At 35.2% G+C, this 12,651-nt stretch overlaps 1 protein-coding gene across 3 annotated transcripts in view; it reads left to right on the top strand.

Moving 5' to 3' along the window:
* NOL4 (nucleolar protein 4) overlaps positions 1-12,651 on the top strand; it is a 432,326-nt gene that overhangs the window by 389,597 nt on the left and 30,078 nt on the right. The window lies entirely within an intron of this gene.

Here is a 12,651-nt window from a genome sequence, read left to right as displayed (position 1 = left end):
TAGGCCAATACATGAAGTTCTTCTAAAAAGAAAGAAATACCCAAAACTATATGTTAAAAAAAATAAGGCCAGAAATATGAACACACAATTCCCAGAGAAGACAATGCAAATGTCTCTTAAATATAAAGTTACTCAACCCCATTCTTTCTATCTATCTATCTATCTATCTATCTATCTATCTATCTATCTGAATCCAAATATTTACACAATATTCTTTTGACAAGGCTGTGGGGGAAATGAGTACTCTCATGCATTTCTTGTAGAAATGCAAAAGATTGGAGTGGGATTTGACAATATCTAGAAAAATTAAATATGCATTTACCATTTGACCCAGCAATGCTTTTAGAAATCTCTTATTAGGAATTTGTCTCAAAGACACAGTGGATAAAATACAAAAAGACATACGCACAAGGCTATTCATTGCAGTGTTATTTATAAATGCAAAAAAAAAAGGATTACCAAAAAAAATGTCCATGGATAGATGGCTAGTTGATTCAATTATAGTGCATCCAAATAAGAGAGTAACATGCAGCAATAAAAAGTAATAAAAAATGTCTTTATATACTCCATGTGATGAAAAGTAGTTATGGCATGCTAACATTCATTAAAGAATGATTTATATAATTTAAAAAGAAGTTTACATAGAGGCAGGTATAGGGGAGATCAGTATGGGGAAAGAAATGTAAGCCAGAATTCTCTGAGTATACTTGGTTTTTATATTTTGTTTAGTAAATGTAACTTTGGAACAATTTACATATTTACATAATTATGAAACAAACTGATTTTAGGAATTCCTAATATTGAAAGAAAAATGATGCAAATGAACTTTGTTTAATAAGTGGTTGGCATAGCCCCATTGAGAGGAACTCAAAAATTATAGCTCTACTCCACAGCATGCAAGCCTATCATAAAAATCTTAAACTATTTTCAGTAATCATATTATTATTTTGGGACTGTTGTCTGTGTATTGTGGTTTAAAGCAAATTTGTAATTATGTTGGTGCAGTGAAAGCTGGGATTTTTAGCAGGGGGCAAAGTAGATACAGATGTTAAAGTCAATAAGTTTAAGCAAAAACTCCATAATCTTGTATTTGAATTGGTAGTATCATGAGAACTCAATGTATTTTTTGTTTTAAAAAACACTTTTCCTATCCTTTTCCACCAAACATGGCTGAAAACAAAGACCAATTTGAATTTGAAAATTTGAATTAGGATTGGTGGGCTTTTAATATATTTGGGAGGGAATTGCATTATTAGTGTCAAATGAGTGTATATTCTAGAAAATCATTTACCTTTACAGTCCTGGAAATATGCTCTGAGTGTGTTCAGGAATGACTCTACTGGAAGGCTGGGGCTCTTTGATCTGCTTTAAAATTAAAGGTCCTATACTGTATGATTTCCCTCATTAAGTAGTAGATAATAACAACAACAAACAAACACATAGAGACAGAGATTGGATTGGTGGTTACCAGAGGGGAAGGGGGGAGGGAGGAGGGCAAAAGGGATAATTCAGCATGTGTGTGGTGATGGGTTGTAATTAGTATTTGGGTGGTGAACATGATGTAATCTATGCAGAAATAGACGTATAATGATGTACACCTGAAATTTATACAATGTTATAAACCAATGTTACTGCAATAAACAAACAAACAAAAAATTAAAGGTCCTCTAAGGACGGGATCGCTGAGCTTTAGCCTGTATCAATTGCCCTCCAGCTCAAAAGAGCGGATCCTCAAGTGGAAGGAAAAAAAGAAAGCAGCTTATTTTGGAAATAAATTAAGTTTCAAGTGTATATTCAGTTTTTCAAAAGCTACTGAGCTTTCTCAGCTGTTTTCAAGTCTTATTTTCACTTGGACAGCAAATCAGCAGGAAAGAGCAAGTCCGAGACCAGAAAAGGAAAACATAAACAAAGCTAAGCATTTTTTTTAGCTCATAAAGCTGGAAACTCTTAACACTTCTGTTTTAATATTTTACATAAGAAGTAAGAACTGATAGGTAGTTCAGAACTTAACCACCAAATCAAAAATTTGGGGGAAAAAAGTATATTCACCAAAGATTTTATTGACACAAACTTTTTGTTATAGATTAAAAAAATCATTTATTAAATTATTTAACATCAATTAATAACAACAACTTACTGAGTCCTTGTGGTACGTCATTGAAGCCTCTGTTTAATCCTTACACAGTCCTATGAGATATGTTCTGCAATTTGGGGGAAAATTTTTATAAAATTGAACTTGCCCCCACTTGAAAAAATAATGCCTAGGCACCACTTCCTTTTTTTCTAGCATGATTAAAACTTATTTTGTGAGGCTCAGAGAGGTTGAGTGACTTGCCCAAAGTCCTTCCTTAATAAAGGAAGGAGCCAGGATTTGAACACAGGCATTCTTACATCAGAGACCACATTTTAAACCACTGAGCTAACAATCTGTGTAAAGGAAGCAAGTACTGAAGTAAGTGATAGCCCCTGGTAAGCACTAATTTACTTTCTGTCTCCAGAAACTCTCCTATTCTGGACATTTCATATAAATGAATAACCCATACAATATGTGGTTCTTTCACTTAGCATGATGTTTTGAAGGTTCATCTATGTTATAACATCTATCAATAGTTCATTCTTTCTCATTACCAAATAATGTTCTGTTCTGTGGATATGCCATATTTTGTTTACCCATTCATCAATTGATGGGCACTTGGGTTTTTTCCACTCTTGGGTTACTATGAATAATGCTGCTATAAACATTTATATACAAGTTTGTGTATATATGTTATCAATTCTTTGGGGTATATGCCTAGGAGGGGAATTGCTGGTTCATACATATGGTAACTCTGTTTAACATTTTGAGGAAATAACAGACTGAACATGGGATGTCTTTCTACTTATTTTAATCTTTTTAAATTTCTCTCAGCTATGTCTTGTAGTATTTACAGTACAAGCTTGCATTTCTTTTGTTAATTCTATTGCTAAGTATCTCCCTTTGTGATGCTATTGTAGATGGAATGTTTTTATTAAAACATTATTCTATATTTTTCTATTTTTTAGAAGAGTTTGGCAAGTAGTGGTGTTCTTTAAATGTTAAGTAGAATTCAGGAGTGACGCTATCTGTGCCTGTACTTATCCGGCAGGTTTTTGATTACTAACTCAATCTCTTTACTTGTTATAGGTCTACTAATATTGTCTATTTCTTCTTGAGTCAGTTTAGGTAGCTTGTGCATTTTCAGGAATTTGTCCATTTCGGCTAAATTATCTAATTTATTGACACATTTGTTCGTAGTATTCTTCCTTCATAATCTTTTTTATTTTTGTAAGGTCAATAGTGATGCTACCTCTGTCATTTCTGATGCTGATCATTTGAGTGTTTTCTCCTCTCTTGGTGATTCTAGCTAAAGGTTTGTCAATTTTCTTGATCTTTTCAAAGAACAAGCTTTTGGTTTCATTGACTTTCTCTACTGTTTTTCTATTCTCTATTTCATTGATTGCTACTCCGATATTTATTATTTCCTTCATTTTGCTTACCTTTAGTTTGCTCTTATTTTCTAGTGCCTTAAGCTGAAAAGTTAAGACATTTATTTTGAAGTCTTTTTTTTTCTTTATGTATAGGCATTTATAGCTATAAATTTCCTTCTAAGCACTGCTTTATCTGCATCACATAAGTTCTAGTATGTTGTGTTTTTGTTTTCATTCACCTCAAAGTATTTTCTAATTTCCTTTGTCATTTCTTGTTTGACCCATTGGTTATTTAGGAGTATGTTTCATAACTGCCATGTATTTGTGAATTTCCCCCAATTTTTTTCTGTTAATGATTTCTAATTTTATTCCATTGTGTCAACCTACTTTATATAATTTCAATCCTTTCAAGTTTATCGAAGCTTGCTTTATGACCTAGATTATGGTCTATTCTGGAGAGTGTTCCATGTGTACCTGAGAAAAATGTGTATTCAGCTCTTAGTGGTGGGTTATTTCATAAATGTGTATTAGGCCTAGTTGGTTGATAGTATGATTCAAGTCTTCTATATTCTTATTGATCATCTACCTCATTTTTATATCCATTATTGAAAGAAGGGTATTGAAGTCTTCAACTACTATTGTTGGTTTACTTTTGCCTTCTGACTGTTTTGTTTCATTTATTTTGGGACTCTGTTGTTAGGTGCATATATTGTTTATATTGTTATGTTTTCTTGATGGACTGACTCTTTTATCATTGTAAGATATCCCTCTTTATCACTAGTAACTTTTTTAAGTCAATTTTGCCTAATATTAACTATTCCTGTAATATCAGAAAAAGAACGGTAACTTGGATTATTGTGGTGGTAATGAAAATGAAGAGAAGTGGGCAAACCGTTGGACTTGGAAGTGACATATAGAAGAATATAGAACAAAGTGGATATTACTCACCCCTACTCAAATACAACCAAAATAATTTATCTTTGCTCCATAAATGGCTAAGTAATTTTGGGAGCCCAATGCCAAATGAAATTCTTATTTAAAAATTATGAATTAAAAAGTAAGAATTTCAGAAAAAAAAAGTTAAAAAATGGCAGTAAGTACATACTTATCAATAGCTACTTTAAACGTCAATGGACTAAATGCCCCAATTAAAAGGCATAGAGTGGCTGATTGGATAAAACAACAAGACCCATATATGTGCTGCATACAAGAGACATACTTCAGACCTAAAGATACTCACAAACTGAAAGGAAGGGATGGAAAAAGATACTTCATGCAAATGGCAATGAAAAGAAAGCTGGGGTAGCAATACTCATATCAGACAAAATAGACTTTAAAACAAAAACTGTAAAAAGAGACAAAGAAGAGCATTACATAATGATCAAGGGAACAATCCAACAAGGGGATATAACACTTGTAAATATCTGCGCACCCAATGTAGGGGCACCTAAATATATAAAGCAATTATTAACAGACATAAAAACAGAAATAGACAGTAACACAATAATAGTAGGGGACTTTAACACTCCATTTACACCAACAGATAGATCATCCAAACAGAAGATCAATAAGGAAACATTGGCCTTAAATGACACACTAGAACAGATGGATCTAGTAGATATATACAGAGCATTCCATCCAAAAACCAAAGAATACACATTCTTTTCAAATGCACATGGAACATTCTCCAGGATTGATCACATGTGAGGCCACAAAAGAAGTCTCCATAAATTTAAGAAGATTGAAATAATACCAAGCATCTTTTCTGACCACAACAGTATGAAACTAGAAATCAACTATAGGAAGAAAATCAGAAAAGCCACAAATACAGGGAGATTAAACAAAATGCTACTGAACAACAACTGGGTCAATGAAGAAATCAAAGAAGAAATCAAAAAATACCTGGAGACAAATGAAAATGAAAATACGACATGCCAGAATTTATGGGATACAGCAAAAGCAGTTCTAAGAGGGAAGTTTATAGCAATACAGGCCTATCTCAACAAACAAGAAAAATCTCAAATAAACAATGCACCTAAAGGAACTGGAAAAAGAAGAACAAACAAAGCCCAAAATCAGTAGAAGAAGGGAAATAATAAAAATCAGAGCAGAAATAAATAAAATAGAGGCTAAAAAACAATAGAAAAAAATTAATAAAACCAAGAGCTGGTTCTTTGAAAAGATAAACAAAATTGACAAACCTTTAGCTAGACTCACCAAGAAAAAAAGAGAGAAGACACAAATAAGTAAAATCAGAAATGAAAGAGGAGAAATTACAACAGACAGCTCAGAAATACAAAAGATTGTAAGAGAATACTATGAAAAGCCATATGCCAACCAATTCGACAATCTGGAAGAAATGGATAAATTCTTAGAATCATACAACCTTCCAAAACTGGATCAAGAAGAAGTAGAGAATTTGAATAGACCAATCACCAGTAAGGAGATCGAAACAGTAATCAAAAACCTCCCCAAAAATAATAGTCCAGGACCAGACGGCTTCCCTGGTGAATTCTACCAAACAAAGAAGACTTAATACCTATCCTTCTCAAACTCTCCCAAAAAATTGAGGAGGGGGAGAAGCTCCCTAACTCATTCTACAAGCCAACATTACCTTGATAGCAAAACCAGACAAGGACAATACAAAAAAAGAAAATTACAGGCCAATATCACTGATGAACATCGATGCAAAAATCCTCAACAAAATACTAGCAAATCGCGTACAACAATACGTTAAAAAGATTATACACCATGATCAAGTGGGATTTATTCCAGGTATGCAGGGATGGTTCAACATTCGCAAATCAATCAATGTAATACACCACATTAATAAAATGAAGAATAAAAATCACATGATCATCTCAATAGATGCAGAGAAAGCATTTGACAAGATACAGCATCCATTTATGATAAAAACTCTGAATAAAATGGGGATAGAAGGAAAGTACCTCAACATAATAAAGGCCATATATGACAAATCCACAGCTAACATCATCCTCAATGGTGAAAAACTGAAACCTATCCCTCTAAGAGGAACCAGACAAGGATTCCCACTGTCACTACTCCTATTTAACATAGTACTGGAAGTCCTAGCCAGAACAATCAGGTAAGAAAAAGACATAAAATGGATCCAAATTGGAAAGGAAGAAGTGAAACTCTCACTATTTGCAGATGACATGATTTTATATATAGAAAACCCTGAAGAATCCACCAGAAAACTTTTAGAAGTAATAAACGAATACAGCAAAGTTGCAGGATACAAAATCAACATACAAAAATCAGTTGCATTTCTATACACTAACAATGAAGTAGCAGAAAGAGAAATTAAGAATACCATCCCATTTACAATTGCAACAAAAAGAATAAAATACCTAGGAATAAACTTAACCAAAGAGGTGAAAGATTGTACACCGAAAACTATAAAACATTTCTGAAAGAAATTGAAGAAGACACAAAGAAATGGAAAGATATTCCGTGCTCTTGGATTGGAAGAATTAACATAGTTAAGATGTCCATACTTCCTAAAGCCATCTATAGATTCAATGCAATCCCTATCAAAGTTCCAACAACATTTTTCACAGAAATAGAACAAAGAATCCTAAAACTTATATGGAACAACAAAAGACCCCGAATAGCTAAAGCAATCCTGAGAAAAAAGAACAAAGCTGGAGGTATCACACTCCCTGATTTCAAAATATACTACAAAGTTATAGTAACCAAAACATCATGATACTGGCACAAAAATAGACACACAGATCAATGGAATAGAATCGAAAGCCCAGAAATAAACCCACACATCTATGGACAGCTAATCTTTGACAAAGGAGTCAATCACATACAGTGGAGAAAAGAAAGTCTCTTCAACAAATGGTGTTGGGAAAACTGGATAGCCACATGCAAAAAAATGAAAGTAGACCCTTACCTTACACCATACACAAAAACTAACTCCAAATGGATTAAAGACTTGAATGTAAGACCTGAAACTATGAAACTTCTAGAAGAAAACATAGACAGTACACTCTTCGACGTCAGTCTTAGCAACATATTTTCAAGCACCATGTCTGACTGGGCAAGAGAAACAATAGAAAAAATAAACAAATGGGACTACATCAAACTAAAAAGTTTCTGCACAGCAAAGGAAACCATCAACAAAACAAAAAGACAACCTAACAATTGGGAGAAGATATTTGCAAACCATACATCTGATAAGGGCTTAATCTCCAAAATATATAAAGAACTCATGCATCTCAACAACAAAAAAACTATCAACCCAATTAAAAAATGGGCAAAAGACCTGAACAGACATTTCTCCAAAGAAGATATACAGATGGCCAACAGACACATGAAAAGATGTTCAAAATCACTAACTATCAGGGAAATGCAAATCAAAACTACGATGAGATATCACCTCACCCCCGTCAGAATGGCTATAATTAACAAGACAGGAAACAACATGTGTTGGAGAGGATGTGGAGAGAAGGGAACTCTCATACACTGCTGGTGGGAGTGCAAACTGGTGCAGCCACTATGGAAAACAGTATGCAGATTCCTCAAAAAATCAAGGATAGAACTACCATATGATCCAGCTATTCCACTGTTGGGTATTTATCCAAAGAACTGGAAAACACCAATGCGTAAAGATACATGCACCCCTGTGTTCATTGCAGCGTTATTCACAATAACCAAGACTTGGAAGCAACCTAAGTGCCCATCAAGAGACGAATGGATAAAGAAGATGTGGTATATATACACAATGGAATACTACTCAGCCATAAGAAATGATGAAATCCAGCCATTTGTGACAACATGGATGGACATTGAGGGTATTATGCAAAGTGAAATAAGTCAGAGGGAGAAGGTCAAATACCGTATGATTTCCTTCATTAAGTAGTAGATAATAACAACAATAAACAAACACATAGAGACAGAGATTGGATTGGTGGTTACCAGAGGGGAAGGGGGGGAGGGAGGAGGGCGAAAGGGATAATTCAGCACATGTGTGTGGTGATGGGTTGTAATTAGTATTTAGGTGGTGAACATGATGTAATCCATGCAGAAATAGAAGTATAATGATGTACACCTGAAATTTATACAATGTTATAAACCAATGTTACTGCAATAAACAAAAAATAAAAAAAATTAAAAGTAAGAATTTCAAGATGGTGACAACAGAACATTAAAAGCATGGGACTTTTCTGAGCACAGGGTCCTGAGGGACTACGTATGTTTAGTGCCCCACCTTACTCCGTTGATTTATTTAGCAAGTTGGAGGAAGCATTGTGTTTTCATGAAAAAGGCAGAAAACTACTAGTGGGAAGAAGGATAATATATACAAAGAAGGAAAAGACTAAAGATACAAGTGAGAGTATTTTGAGAGTTTTTTGAGAAAAGAAGACAGAACTTTGGGACAACTGCCAATCATGAGTAAAAACTGAGAGGGAATTTAAAGGAAAAATTTTACTATAAATTATTAATGAGCAGGGCTCCAAAAATTTTTCTTGCCCTTCAACCCATTTTCCACAGAGCCACTAAAGTAATCTTTAAGAAAAAAAAATAAAACCTGCTCACATCACTTCATTATCTAAAACCCTTCTATGGGCTCTCGTTGTTCTTAGCAAAATGACATTATCCAGCCCTTCATCCCTCAATGTCCACCCACCTGAAGTTTTCTTGGACCTGCCTTTTTTGCCCCCACATCATTTATTGCTCATCTTTTAAATCCTGGACTCCAAGTCTAGATCAAATATAGTCATAAGTCTCATAGCATCTGGAATTTGTCCTTTGAATCATGTACCACAATGCGCACACACACACGTGTATATATAAGTATATACACACACACATAATCAGAATACATTTGTATCCATTCCTCGATCATATTGTTCAGTCGTACTCAAAAGTCATATACGAAATCTGGTATAGATTCCAGGTATGGATACATATAAGTGGTTGAAAGCAGTTTTTATAAATTTGCAGTCTGAATGTACTATGGTACTATGGTGAGGTCCCTCTTGTCTGTTAAGTCTTTCCCTCAAATTCTTCACTATCATAGAATAATAGAGTCTAAAGGGACTTGAAAAATAATTTGATAGCAACCTCTTTATTTTTTAAAGGCTATAAAGGGGGGCTGGCCTGGTGGTGTAGTGGTTAAGTTCACGCGCTCTGCTTCAGTGGCCCAGGGTTCACAGGTTCGGATCCCAGGCCCTGGACCAACATACCACTCATCAAGCCATGCTGTGGCAGCGTCCCACATAAAATAGAGGAATACTGGCACAGATCTTATCTCAGGGACAATCTTCCTCACCAAAAAATAAAAGGCTAGAAAGAAAGAAATAGGCCAGGAAAGTTAGGTGACTTGCTCAAGGTCACATAGGTTGACTTTTTGAGTGTCTAGTTAATACATCTTTTGGCTTTCCGAGTGATGAGATAAAGATCTCTTAAGGACACAGCAAAAAATAACTTGGAACAATTCAGACTGTGTACTGCTGAGGAGAAACAGGAGTAGCAGAATAACCAGGATGGCATGCAGCAAGTTAAAAATGATGTGGCTTTCTTTGGGCATTGGCTTTGGGCTGAGTGTAACTGAGTTTAAAAAAAAAAAAAAAAGGCAAAAGACTAGTCTTGGCAGATAACAGCTCTAGACTTAAACCAAAGAGAATTTCTCTAGCTCACTTTTGACAAAGGGCTCTAGCTATAGTAATGGTAGCAAGGGAAATGGTTAATTCCATGTCGTGAAGGAGCTCTAAATAACTGATCTCCTCAAAAACACATGCTACCTGTAATAGTGGTATTGGCTACTGCTGTTTTGATTTTGTTTGTTTTTGCTTGTTTTAATCACAGAAAGGCAGGATTGATCAGGCCCATGATTTCCTTTATTTGGGGACTTTCTTCATAAATTCTGAGAATGCCAAACATTCTGACTTTTAAAAATGGTATTCTCTTTAGTTTGTCCCTTCATTTTTAAGACATCAGAATAGTCATTCCCTGTAACAGATTTAGAGCTGTAGAGAAAGAAACTACATACATATACATAAATCATGAGAGCTAAAAAGGACATAGCAGATTAGCATTATGAGATGCCAACATCATATCTGATGGCTGACATCTCTAGTTAATCCAGTTTGAGAATTCTTGATTTTAGGATTTGTAGAGATCTTCTGAAAAGTGTGGAAGGAAGCAGCAACTTACAAGAGACCAAGCTGAATTAGCTACACATCTGACTTAATTTATAAAGCAGATGAAGACAATCAGAATTCAAACCATTAACAGAGAAACCGAGAAGTATGATGTGGGTTGGCAGCATAAATAGGAGGGCAAAGATTGAAGGAGATACAATGTTTGTAGAACCTTTTAAACTAATATAAGAACATGAATCCTGGGCCTGGCCTGGTGGTGTAGTGGTTAAGTTCACATGCTCTGCTTCGGCAGCCCAGGGTTCACAGATTCGAATCCGGGGCATGCACCGACGTCCTACTCATCAAGCCATGCTGTGGCAGTGTCCCACATACAAAATGGAGGAAGATGGGCACAGATGTTAGCTCAGGGTCAATCTTCCTCACCAAAAAAAAAAAAAAAAAGATGAACCCTGCAGATTGTACTATGTTCAAGAAGAATGTGAAAGCAGAAGAAAAAGGACACCTTAATAACAGCATTTGAATTTAATTTAACAAATATTTTTGGGCTCTCATGTTCAAATCTCTGTAATAGGTACTTAGTCTGTTTGGGCTGCTGTAACAAAAATACCATAGACTGGGTGGCTTAAACAACAAACATTTATTTCTCACAGTTCTAGAGGCTCGAAAGTCCAAGATCAAGGTGCCAGGAGATTTGGTGTCTGGCGAGAGCCTGCTTCTTGGTTCATAGATGGGCCGTCTTTTCACTATGTCTCCACAAGGTGGAAGGAAAGAGGGAGCTCTCTGAGGTCTCTCTCATAAGGGTACAAATCCCATTCATGAGGGCTCTACCCTCAGTACTTTAAGAGAAATAAAGTTGACTAAGGCAGAATCACTGACCTCAAGAAACTTAGAGATCAAAAAGAGATAAAATTTCTTCTTCTTTTGTCTAAACATCAAAATCCATTAAGACTCTGTGAAATAGTGCTTCCTCTGTGAAACCTTACTCCATCTTGCCACCCTTCCCCCCTTGGGGAGATTATCACTCCTGCATGTGCCTTTATTCTAGCACTTATCTCACTGAGTTGTGACATACGTTTTCAAATATTTTTCCCTAAATAGATATGCACTCATTGAAAGCAGGAATTCTGTCTTGTTCACTATTACATCCCCTGAATAAGTCAGACATATAGTAAGTGCTCAACCATATTATCTTAATGAATGAATAAATTTTTAAAAATAGAATACTTAGTGCCAAAAGTCAAAAAGGTGCAAAGAGAATTATGTTTATTGGATGGCAGGAGTGAAGGATTTATCTTAGATAAAGCAAAGGCATCAGAGGCAAGAAGAAAGATTAAACTGAATTTGAGCATTCTGTAGGTGAAAGAGGAAGGCTCCAAAGAGTTTTATAAATTCCTGCTTAATTCGGAATACAGTAGCAATGGGAAAAGCTTGCCCTTGTTGGAGACTTCATAGCATGGAAAGGGTGCCCTTCAAATCCTTCATTAGCCAACCTCCATTTGTTTAGAGCTGGCATGAGTCTGCATCCAACAATCCAAATTCTCAAGTTGGCGTGTTATCAAAATGACAGCAGTTACAATTTGTATAGAGAATTTATTCAAATTATCCAACTAAAATGAGAAGCAAGCAGCCAATCCTCCCGTTATTATCACATCTGATTACATGGGACTTTGGAATGCTTCCTTTCTACCAGGAAGTTCACATTGAGCTGTCTAAAGAGGGCAATTGTGGTTCACTGCAGTTATCCATTGGATCTCTTGAGTCTAAATTATATGCATAATGCATAAGTTAACTACTGATGTTTCCTCTCCCCAAACTCCATCGAGCAGACTTTTCAATTTGTTTTTCAACTCTGATATAAACTGGGCTGATATACAGAACAAAATCTAACAAAACAAAATTGTAGTAATAAGGACCATAACAACTAACATTTGTGTGGCAATTTCTAGTTTGCCAGAATCTTTACATCCATTATCTTCTTTGATATCACCTCACGAATATTCAGGATTGTTGACTATAAAGATGCTTTGGATCAGGGCCTACAATTGAGTCTAAAGACGGTTGGCCATAA

This window comes from Diceros bicornis, chromosome 16, assembly GCF_020826845.1.
Source record: "Diceros bicornis minor isolate mBicDic1 chromosome 16, mDicBic1.mat.cur, whole genome shotgun sequence".
Lineage (NCBI taxonomy): Eukaryota > Metazoa > Chordata > Mammalia > Perissodactyla > Rhinocerotidae > Diceros > Diceros bicornis.
The sequence above is the reverse complement of the archived record's forward strand: the minus strand, read 5'-3'. Positions and strand labels throughout refer to the sequence as shown.